The 11,997-nt window shown below is 49.9% G+C and overlaps 1 long non-coding RNA gene across 6 annotated transcripts in view; it reads left to right on the top strand.

Moving 5' to 3' along the window:
• LOC102888468 overlaps window positions 1–11,549 on the top strand; it is a 19,248-nt gene extending 7,699 nt beyond the window's left edge. Inside the window, exons 2-5 of one of the 6 annotated variants that reach the window (XR_003043940.1) lie at window positions 5,038–5,092; window positions 5,413–8,776; window positions 10,457–10,551; window positions 10,666–11,549. This is a non-coding gene — a long non-coding RNA (uncharacterized LOC102888468). Of the gene's footprint in view, window positions 1–31; window positions 8,777–10,456; window positions 10,552–10,665 lie in introns of those variants that run through there. The other 5 variants (XR_003043939.1, XR_003043942.1, XR_003043941.1 and 2 more) reach the window with 5 other exon arrangements.
• Window positions 11,550–11,997: the final 448 nt, after the last annotated feature.

Genomic DNA, 11,997 nt, shown 5'->3' with positions numbered 1-11,997 from the left:
CATTTAATAAAGTCCCTTTTATGATGTTGGTTTTTCCCAGAAAAATAATACCACTTTGCCCCGTTTATTGCATTTAGATGTGTAATCATATTAGACTAAGCAGCCCGGGGGACCAAAGTTACGTAGTTAGAGTTTTCACCAAAGCCTGTTACCCTGTCTTCAGAGGAAAACAGTGTCCTCAGTAAAAAAAGAAAACAAGGACCATTTTTGAGGAATTTCTCCCTTGCCATTTAAAGGACATATGCTTCCATCAGGGTGAGAAGCACGACCCAGGGAGAAAAACCAGAAAGTGAAACTAACTTGACTGGCCAGTGTCAGTGCAGCTCTGCCTCGGCCCAGGCAATGCTCGCCCAGCCTAGTCCCGGCCTCATCGGCAAACGATGTTTGTCAATCAGACAAGTAGCACATGTCCTGCACGGGGCCAGAGTAAATGCCAGAGAGGATGCCTGTGTCCTTTCCACCAGGAGTCGTGGTGTTCCGGCACTGTTTACCACAATGGCAGGACTGTGAGGGGCAGTTCTCTGCCTCCCTCAGGCTTTTCCTTGTTGGGGCAGGCAGCCCTGATTAAATATAGTCCTGGAGGTCATGGGCAGCTTCTGTGGTTGGGAGGGCTTACCTGGCTGCTGCTCACGTTCACTAGACACACCTCCTAGGCACTTGGCATTGGGAGGAAAGCCCTGCCTATAACACACTCACCTGCAGGCCCTCTCCCCACGTAGCCATCCCCTCTTACCTTCTTACCCTGAGTGTTGTGTCAGGCAGGCTAAAAACATGCCCCAATCACACAGTAAAATCCTTCCTCAAAATCTGCTCAGTGCCAGGGTTAAGTAGGGATCACCAGCGGAGTCCAGAACCTCTTGCCCAATTTGAGATTTAGAAATCTCAGGCGCTGAGGAAATTTCTCGGAGTCATTCATAGGAGTGCTCTGTTAAGAAAGAGGATATGATATTTCAGAAAGTTAATACTGTGTTGCATTAAAAGGAGGTTGGGGTGGGGGGATCCAATTGATTCCAGGACGTCCAGTATGTTATTGCCGAAATATCTTTTTCAGATATCATCCTTTAATGCAGAAGAGCTGCATTTTATAGGAAGTGGTACATCTGTTTACAGAGAGAGTGTGTTAAGATATTCTTTCAGTAACACTATCTTAAGGTTTGAGGTGATTTTTTAAAAATTTTATACTTTAGGCTTTCTGGATATTTTACACTTTTTTGAAGAAGTGCTATTAAATTACATAGAAGTAATATCTGTTTTTTTTTTTTGTTTTTCCGCCCAAAGGAGTATAATTAGAACATCCGAAATCAGATTACCCAATTAGTACATTTTTCTAATTAGCTGTTTAGGAATTTGCGATGAGATAACTTATTTTAAATTTCCAAATGAAACTTGGGCCACAGGGAGGCTTTGAGGAAGGTACGCAAGGGAAAAAAATCATGGGTTTTCAGTTTTAGCTGCTACCACTCACCTGCTCCCCCAAAACACCTAAGTGCCTGCTCATCAGGCAGCAACAGTGACCAGAAAACAGTTTTATTGTCCTTGTCCCAAGTAAACGGAGTTCGAAAAATTATTCATTGATGTTGGCTTTTCTCTGCCCCTGACAATAGAGTGGGCAGTCACTTTGCTACATTCTTCAGGAATAATGTTAGTAGCTGTTTGGAGAAAAGATTCGGGTGATATGAGTTCAGTTTGCGTTTTCTGTGTGCCTTGTGTGTGTGCTTTCTTTGAGCTAGGTGGCCACTGGGGCAGTCTGCAGGGGTGGGGATGTCCAACCAAGACTTGGGAATGAAGTCAGGACCCAGCTTTTGCACTTTGTGATTGTCGTTGGTGCAGGCCCATAATCCTTTATCTGAAATTGTGAACTCCAAAAAACTCTGACGATCAAAAGTTTTTGTAATTAATTTTGTGGGAAAACTCGACCCAAACCGACTTAAGACGTACATAGTCTGTATTTATCTTGAGGAGTATGAATATTCATGGGTTTCATTGCAGAGACATTGATATGTTTGATTAAGGGTGGTGCCCTGCTGGGGTCTTGCGTAATATGTGGTATAAATACTATGTTACTTTTTTAAAGGCTGAAAAATTCTGAAACATGTATGTCCTGAAGGTTTGGGGTAAGACATTGTAGCCCTGTCATAGGAACATCAGCGTAATGAATATGACAGCAACTCTGTGCCCCAAGGCAGAGTCGCAGCCTTTCCAGGACTTGCTTCTTCTTCGGTGACAGGAAGAGCCTGTAGGCTGAGTGAGGGGCCAGCTGGCCAGATGACCAAACGGCAGGCCCCGATGGCCCTCAATGCCTGGTGAGTCCTTCCCTTACCAGGCCTTGAACTCCATGAAGGCTCAGTGGAGCCTTGCTCGCTGTTTTATCCTCGGTGCCCACTGCATACTAGGTGCTGAGTGAATATTGAACTGGTCAGAAGCAGGGGTCAGCCAGCAAACATCCGTGAAGGACCAGTAAATATTTTAGGCTTTGAGAGTCTCTGTTGCAACTCTTCTGCTCTGCGGTTGTGGCATGAAAGCCATAGATAATACGTGAATACTATACTTGTGTTTTCAAAAAACTTTATAAAAACAAGTGCTAGACTGGGTTTGGCCCGTGGGCCCACAGTTTGCTGTCTCCTTGTGAGAAGGACAAGTGCATCTGTAAACACTTTTTCCTTCACCATATGTTAGCCCTGCTATCTGGTTGTCTTGTTTTCCTGTCCCAGTAGAGTCACCTTTAAATAAAAGTTGCAGCTATAACGCCAGTGCTCACCCCTGGCTTCAGCTCCTGTACAGTCTGGAAATGTGGGCCAGCGTAAGGCGCTGCCTCTGACCTCGTTGGTGAGCATGTGTATTTGTGTGGACAGATGCATTCGGGCTCCAGTCCAGTTGGGCCAAGGGGCACTCAGACCTCCACCCACTGATGAGTTTTGGGGGCCAAGCCAACCTCAAGGAACACTGGCCATCAGTGTCAGGCCAAGCAGGGCTGGAGAGCTTTCAGGACGTGGTGGGGTGGGGGTGCTGAAGGAGTGGGAGTGAGTGTTTAAGAGCCAAGGTGTTCTTAACAAAAGAATTTCTGGCAGAGAGATTGGTTATCGTAAACTTGGGCTCTGATGGATGAGATTCAGGTCTCCTGGCTTTGTTCATCCCAGGCCTGGAACGGCCTGCAAGGCTGAGTAGGCTTTCCACTGCAGCGGAGGCTTCAAGCCAGCCGAGCCCTCTAGCTCCCACCTCCAAAGCGGCCTGGCCTGGGGCAGACTGGGTAGGTGGCTGGATGGAGGGGCAGGATCCTGGAGAGCCAGCTCCCCTAAACTGGGAGCGCCAGCATCCCTCTGCCCAGCCTGACCCAGCTCTCTGCCAGGGAAGTTTGGCCCCTAACTCGGAGCAGGCCTGGCCTCTTCAGGCCCTGGGAACAGACTCTCTCAGCCAGCCCCTGCCACAGGCCTTCTGTGTGCCCTGTGGCTTCTCTATAGGAGGGGCTCCCCCAAGACATTCTGGGACTTCTGCCCTCTGCCCAACCACCTCCTTTTAGTCAGGGTGTGACTGGTGCATATTTTTCTTTCTAGAGCAAATTCCAAACAAGGGTGATATCTCTGCTTGGCCTTTCTTTTCCTTCCATCATGGTTTTTTGGGTTGTTGGCTGTGTTCAGAGTGGAGCCGCCTCATTCTGCAGCTCCTCAGGAAGCCCTGACAGCTTTTCAGCCCTCGGCAGAAGTGGGCAGCCTCTCAGTCATCACTGTGTATTCAGCAGAGGCCAGGTATAGAGCCAGGACTCGGGAAAGGCCTGAGGAACCAGACTGGGGGGCTGGTGTGTTTGGTGATGGGTTAGCTCTGCTGTCAGAGCCAAGCCCAGGTGGGTCGCCTTTACCTACTGAGCGTGGCATGGAGAGATCCTCTGGCCATGGCCCTGGGACAGCCCCATCCCCCCAGTCTCACCTCCTTGTTATTGAGCACCTAGGCCAGGCACTGCCTGTACCATGGTGATAAGACAGCCCAGAGCAGTGGTTCTCAAACTTGGGTGCCTCTGAAAACCACTTGAGGAGCCCATTAGCAACGCAGACTCCTGGGCCGCCCAGTCAACCTCAGGGGCCCTGGAGCCAGCATTGTTAATAAGCATATATGAGGCAGGTGGTCCCAGGACCATGTTGCCTGTGAGCTGGTTGGTAGGTAAAGCAGTGTGATGTGTATGGGGTTGGGGAGCAGGGAGAAAGAAGGGTCTCTAAGCCAGGGAGGGGTTGGAGTCAGGAAAAGCATGCAGCAGAGGTGAGCTAAAGCTTGAATAACAGAGCAGGGGATGGTCTTCATAGCCCAATCGAATGCTTTGTGCCAGACGCAGTTCTCAGCCTTTGATGGGAATGAACTCATTTAATCCTCCCAACAACCCCTTCGATTTCAAAAAGGAGCAGACTGAAGCACAGAGGGGTGAATTAACTTGCCCAAGGTTCTATGGCTAGTTCATGGTGAGCTGGGTCTTACCCTCTTACTCCATTCCCCTGGATTGCGACCCAGGCACCAGCTCACGCAGAGGCCATGCAGACTGAGGGCTGAGGCTGTGTAGTAGGTGAAGCATGATGCAGTCATGTTGTTGAATGGTTCAGATGGCTCGGATCCTAGCGTGTGCGGACAGCTTGGGTTTTGCCGGTAGGGGACATGGCTGTGATCTTGCTTAGGGGAGAAAGCTCTGGGTAAAGTGACAGTTGCCGTAAGAATTTTAAGAGGGCTGAGGCTGTAGCTGGGGTTCCCAGCATGCTTCCTCTCAATCTGAACAAGGCAGGATCTAGAATGTGGGGCCAAGGTGCAGTGTTAGTGCCGGGGAGCAGCGAGGCCTGTGCCCTGTTGCTCTTCTGAGAGAGGAAGAATTCTCTGTGGCCTGAGTTCTTGGACACCCCCAAGGAGCCTGTCCCAGCCCCTCTGCCCTTGGGGTCTGAAGGTAAGGGGGAAAGGAGAGGGGAATACACTTGTGGTAAGAAGCCAGCTAAGTGCTCTGTATACTTTCTTCCCTTCAATCCTCACATCACCCCACAAAGTAGGCTTATCTATTCCTGTTTACAGGCGTGAAGGCTGAGGGAAGTGCAGAGAAGTAAGGAGACTTCTACACAGACATCAAGTAAGCAGATAGTGGCACCGGGTCTGTCTTCCATGGATTGTGCTTTTCACCACAGTGGGGACATGCATGTCCCATGTTCTGAGCGGCCTCAGGTCCTGCACACACAGAAGGACCACTGAATAGATACAGTGCCAGGCTGAGCAGGGACCCCGATGTAGAGAGTTGAGCCCTGCCGGCCTGGGGGGCAGAAGGGATCAGGCCATAGAGGAGAACCCTAAACCAGGCTGCTTCCAGAAGCCCTTTCCAGCCTCTCATAAGAAAAACAATTGGTCACTAGCCCCTTCTCACCATTCCCCTCACCTACCCCCACTTTCTTCCAGCCTGCCCTTCCCAGCCGAGCCTGTGAGCTCACTGATTTGAACTTGAAAACCGTGGGGACATACAGAAGTCTTTGCTCATCACAGGCTGTTTTCGTGAAGGACGGGGAGGACCTGCCTTCCTGCTGCTGCCCACGGGAAGCTGCTGCCTTGTCCAGAGCTTCCCTCTGATGAGGGTAGGGCGGGATGTGGTCGAGCACAGGGAGGGCCGGACTGAGATCTGGGCTCAGGCTGTAGCTCCCCATGGTGCGCTGGTTCCCACAGTTGGCAGGCTCTTGCCTCCCACCGTGACAGAAGACCCGTGACTGTAAGCTTTTCAGGAATAGTTTCTTTGGCTATGACAACTGAAATTCTCTTCTTTTGCTTTTCCTTTGAAGTGGGAGAGATGGTGGTGGGAGCTTAGCTCCTTCTGGGCCCATTTTACAGACAGGATGACCAAGGCCACGACCGCTGGAGGGAAGCTTAACCACAGCTCAGGTCCGGGCCCTCTTGGAACCTTGTGTCTTTAAGCTGTTCTTTAAGAGGGTTTAGGGAGAGCAGCAGCTCCTCCTCAGATGTTCTGGCTCAAGTTGGTCTTCTGGGTACCTCCCAGGGTTTTGTCCTCTGCCTGAACCAGGCCTGGCATCTGAGGAAGGTAAAGCCAACTGTCTTCTGTTCGTGCATCAGCGTCAGGGCTGTGACTGTCACTTAGGAGCTCAGTCTCTGCAAGGTGGGTCCACACGCCACACGGGAAGACAGAGGCCCCTCTCCTGGTCTTACTTCCTTCCTTGGTTCTTGGGCTGCACTTTTCCACTCAGGATTCCGCCAGGACTCTAGTCCACGCCTCTCGGCGGGCAGGAGCTACTGGGTTCCAGTTGTCTCCTGGGCACGCCCTGGGGGTAGTGAGGCCAGCCACAGGCCAGACCAAGCATTGGAGAGAACTGTGTCACTGTGGAGACCCCATAACTACCCACCCTCCACAGAGCTTCCCCTGGGCTATGCGAGGTGGGCCAGTGGGACTGAGGGGGTTACCGTCTTCACTCACCTGGGCCAGCCGGCCGACTGCTGCAGCGTGACTCATCTGGATCGTGTTCAAGTACAGCAAGAAAAATGAGGGACTTTCAGGGGCAGCTGTGTTTTCTGACTCAGTCATAATGCCCCTAAAAATCCTTATTGTTCTTGCAATGAGCATCGAGCAGCGGCTGCCAACCTCACCCCTCGCCCGCCTGGCCATGATGGGAATGGGGAGGGCTTCTAGGGTCCAGTGGGGATGTCTTCTCCCATCCTCCTGAAATGAGAATGAATGGAGACTTGCTGGTCATTAAAACATTTTCGCTGGGCTGATGCATTATTGGGGCAGGATATGCATTGAGATATTCCTGCATGGATTGGAGCCCAAGAGAACACAGGGTCTCCCTGGTTTGTGTGCAGTCAAGGGCAACAGTGTTGGGCTGGCCAGGGTGCCCCACCTTTCCTGAACCATTCAGGGGCACCTGGGCAGGAACTTGCACTGTGTTTTAAAACAGTCTACTCTCTGAGACCAGTGAGCTGGCCAGTTTGCAAATACGCTTGCAGTGGGTTCAAGGTCTTTTCCCCCACTGTGCCCCTAGAGCTTTCTTTCTCTTGGCTGGGTGTTTTCTATCCCTGTCTCACTTCCTGAGTCTCCTTCATTCTCAGCAGGTGCCCCCACCTCTTCCATCCCCACCCCACGGCTATTTTGCCTAAGCCAAGGCCTTACCTTGGGGGATTATCAAGAAGCAGAAATGCCAATTTGTGAAATCCCCCCCACCCCCACCGCCTTAACCCAAGAACACCAATCCACAAGAATGTCACCAAATCCCACAGCAACAGAACCTTCCTCTCTAGCTGAGGGTGGGCAGGTGGCCTGCTTGTGGATGGACAGACAGGGCAGGGAAGAGGCAGGAAAGAGGCAAGACCCACCTCATGTCTCGATCTTACAGGTTAGTAGGAGAAATCCACCCTTGAGGTATTTCTCAGGTTCCCTCGCAGGTGCTGACTCGAAAGCTCTCATCACTCAAGAACATAGCCATAGGTGGTGCCCTGAATGCCACAATCCTCATTCCTGGCCAGCTGGTCCCCTGCTCCTCGAGCTCTGGCTGTTCCAGCAGTGCCTCCACACCAGCTCTCCCAGAGACCGTGTCTAAGGAGCTGGGTTTGCTGTGGAGCTTCGGCATTTTTCTGCCCCGGGGAGGGGCAGCTCCAAGGTAAAGATCAATATGGCAGGTGGGGGAGTAGTGTTTATCCCTCTTTGCTGAGAGGTGGGCGGGGCTCTTGTGAAAATGACATTTTTACAACTTGCAGTGGACACGGGGTGATACAACACGTTCTATTTTCCTTGGCTAAGCATTTGCTAACTTCAAATCAGCTAGCCCTGTGACTTCTTTGCCCTGCCCTCCCATCCCCACAAAACTCCTTGTTCCTTGGGATAAAGGCTGAGCATGTTCCTCAGTCTTTATCCCAAAACATTTGCAAAAGACAGTACATCAATTTTTTTAAAGAAGGCAATACAGCAAAAATGCTGGTTTTTTTCCTCCAAATTACGAAAGAGCTGCCTTCCACGGTAGAGCGTTTTGAAAATACAAAAGGATGAAAAAGGCATAAATGCTGGAGATAATGTCTGCTAATGAAATATACTCTTCCAGCATTTTTTTTTCCCCTGTGCACGTACACCCCCACCCAGTTAGCAGGATTGGGGCTTTTAAAACGGGCGAGGCTCATTACCCATTTGAGCGATGGCTCCGTGCCCTCGGGAGCCAGAAAGTATTTTCTTTTTGCCAAGTGGTATGTACCGTGGGCTGCAGCTCGCCTCCAGCCAGGAAGCTCAGAATCTTTGTTGGAGGGTGTCGGAGCAGCACTGGGTCTCTCTCCAAACAGAGAGATGAAGTTGTTGGGGAGGATGCTGGCAATGTCCTGATTTCTAAGTGGGCTGCTGTATTGCTTCTCAACCCTGGTACATAAGAATCACTTGGAGAATATTAAAATAATTTGAATGCCTGGGCCCTGCCCCAGACCAACTGGATCTGAATTGCTGGGGGTTATGGGGAAACCCCAGGATTGGTATCTCCTTTTGTTTTTTCTTATGTTCCTCAGGTGATTCTGTTAAGCAGCCAGAGAACTATCCACTACATGCTCACAATTTAGAGATGGAAAAGATTTCTTCCAGGTCTGCCTTCAGAGCCTATCGGGCGATGTGACCATTTGCAATTGGCAGATTTTCACTTCTTTTATTTTCTCTCCTGCTTAGAGTCATCTTTTGATCATCATTTTACAGAGGACTGAAGCCAAGGAGATCAGGAGACTCGCCAGAGGACACACAGCCAGGATGTGGCAGAACTAGGGTTTAGATCTGTAGCTTCTGACTCCCAAGGTCAGTGCTCTTTCAGTAATAATTATTAATTAGCATATACAGTTATAACAAGCATATCATAAGGCTAACTGATACTTAAGTGTTTCATCATGGCAATTACCTGGGATGGATGCTACTGTCTCATAGAAGAGGTACCTGCCCCACAGGGAGACTGGTTGTTGTCCTTTAGTTGCCCCAGTACTGAGTGCATACCTGGCCAGCCTGGACCCACAGCCTACCGTTCTCAGCCTTGCTGTGCTGCCAAGGATCCTAGCTCTGGGAAGGGCAGGGTTTAGCCTCATTTTCATAACACAAAAGAGGCATGTAGCCCAGGCCACACAGCTGTGAGTTGCAGAGGGCCACTGGTTCCCTGCTCCTTGCCTGGACAGAAGCATCTAGGAATGAGCATAGCCTGCATGGAGCTTGCTCATCTGTGCCCTGATCCGAGTGGGTAGCCTAGGATCCCTGCTTGGGGTGCCTAGGTCTCCAGAAGGCTGTCCCTGCCTCTCCCTCTTTTCTACAGAGCTGGATTCCAAGGGCCTGGCCTAAGGGCCACCTGGGCAGGATGCCAGTGCAGGGAACCAACAGCATTGTCGGCTCTAGGAAGCGGGTGGCTGTTCCTAGTCCAATCTGCAGAACTGGAGAGCCAGCCTGCTTCAGACATGGCACATGGGATGAGAGTTGAGAACACCACTTTCTCAGAGCCTAGCAGCTCTGGGCCAGGCCCATGGGCTTCCTTTGGCAGGGAGGGCCCTAGCCTAGGCCATGACTTTCCTTGCTGGCCCTTGGTCTCTCTTTCCTCTGTCTGTCTCTCGCCCTGCTCCCCACCCAGCTCTCTACAGCAGAATGCACACTCTTGGCAAACACATCCATTTAACCTGCTTCCCAGAAAGCAAGATGGCTGGGCAGGCCTACTCAGCCAGCACCATGGTGGGAAATAGGACGGTGGGTCTCAGCTCAGGGTTTTCTTGTCCATATTCCTTGGGAAGCTGGTTTGGGAGACAGTCTTAAACTGCCTTAGCTTACCTAGGTCAGAAATAACTTCAGCTCAGCTAGCAGCCTTGAACAGTCAAGATGAGGCAAGAGCTTTGAGCTCCTGTAGTGGAGCCTGGTGGAGACAGCTATGGGCCTTGGGTAAAGCCACTACCTCTCTGAGCCTATTGCCTGATTTATTTGGACATGACAGTGTCTACTTTGGAGGTTGAATATGGATATGAAGCTGTCGCTCCCTTTCCCTTCCCTTATGGGAGGACAATTCAATAGAAAACTGTGTGGTGTCTGGTGTGGTGAAGATGCTCCTTTAATGCTAGTTGCACTGCACTGCTTAGGAAGTGAGGTTTGGGTTTCAGCATGTTAGATGGTACCTTACCTTCCTTGATCTCTGCAAGGACCACCTCTTAATTTCCTCTCTGGCTGGACCCTGTTAGGATGGTGGTTCTGGATTGAGAAGTCACTCCTTTGCCCTGTATTCCTCTCTGGTCTGACGCACAGAGGCATCATTCGTCCTCTCAAGGTTTGCCCTACAAGTCCAAACGCTGTCAGCAATGAGATGTTCCCCCTGTGTCTGAGTCAGAAGCTGCCACAGAGCTGCCCTACCCTCCATCTGCCTTCTTGGGGTACATGTAGGAAGGGCTTACTGTTTGGCTTGGCTGGTGGGAAAGAGATTCACACTCACTTTGTTTTGACTCTTGTGGCTAACAGGCAGAGCTTGTGACACTGCAGAAAAGCAGCCTTGGACCTTGAATGAGCTTGGGACCTGTCCCTGGTGACCTGGCCACTGTGGAGGTGGTCTGGAGGTAGGAATGGGTGATAACATTGCCCCCGAGTATGTGGAGAAGGTGACGGCTATTTATTGGCTTTTCCTGCACAGTATCCGTGACACTTCTGATAATGTCTATCTTTTCCTTCAGGGGACCATCCCTCTTCAACCTGGTACCCTTGGGGTTCAGCTGGGGCCAACCCCAACCACTGGCTTTAGAGGCAAGCATGTATCCCAGGCTGGACACTGAGACTTCCCCTTGGGACTTTTGCAGCTTTTTTGTGAGGAAAAGGGCATTCACTTTTTGTGGGAGTTGGCAGGTTGGCAGATTAAAAGCTTGGAACTGCTGGTGGCCATCCTGTTCTCCACTTGAGGATGAAGCCAACAAGGAGGACAGAGACCTAAGAGAAGGCGAGCATATGCTGTCCAGACATCAGTAAGGCCCTGGATCCAGCCATGCCTGAAGCCAACAGTACCCCTGGACCAACATGATTATATAAGTCAGTGTGTTTCTTTTTTCCTCAGAGACCATCCTGAGCTAGGTTTCTGCCATAGACAGGGTCTTAATAAATGCAATGTTTTTCTTTGATCTCATTTTTCTAAAAATCAACTTCGAGTTATACTTTACATGCAGTAAAACCCATCCATTGTAAATGTCCAACTCATAAGTTTTATCAAACGCATGTACCCTTGTAACTACCACCACCACTGAGAATATTTCAAGTTCTCTCATTCCGCTTCATGGCCCATTTCCCTGACCCCAGACAACCACTGACCTGCCTTTGTTCTAGAGATTCATTTTGCCTTTTCCAGAACTCCATATAGATATTATCACATGGTATGTACTCTTTTATGTCTAGCTTTTTTTTCAGCATGATTTTGAGATTCTGAGATTCATCCATGTTTCTTTTTATTGCCAAGTAGTGTTCCATTGTATGGATGTACCATAGTTTGTTTATCCATTTACCAGGAGGACATTTGGGCTGTTTCCAGATTTTGGCTGTTACAAGTAAAGCTGTTTTGAACATTCCTGTACAAGTCTTTGTGTGGACATGTTTCAATTTTTGTGCCCAATCTCATTTTACGGTCAAGGAAACAGGTTTAGAGAGGTAGAATGACTTGTCCAAGGTCATACAGCTGATGGATCCTGTGGCTTGCCCTGGAAAACACAGTGCAGGGGCAGTTATGTGGCTGGAGAAATGGGAGCATGGTGTTTGGGTGTTCCTTCATAAAGGAAACTGCTTGGGGAGGGAGTTCAGAATCCTGGTAGCCAAGAAGGTGGTTGCTGCGAGAGACTGTCAACATGAATTTCAGCCATGGTCCTCATCTTTTCACCCCCCCAGACCGATGTCAATTATTTTCCCCCATGGTTTGCAAAATTACATCTTTTAAACAGACTGTGTTTATGAAGCCAGCATTCACATCCCCAAATGTATTTCTCAAATGCATAAAGACATATCTAGAACTACCTGTCAGAGCTGAC

The sequence above is a fragment of the Pteropus alecto genome, unplaced genomic scaffold, assembly GCF_000325575.1.
Source record: "Pteropus alecto unplaced genomic scaffold, ASM32557v1 scaffold98, whole genome shotgun sequence".
Taxonomy (NCBI): Eukaryota; Metazoa; Chordata; class Mammalia; order Chiroptera; family Pteropodidae; genus Pteropus; species Pteropus alecto.
Note: the sequence above shows the minus strand (reverse complement) of the source record. Positions and strands in the feature narration are given on the sequence as shown.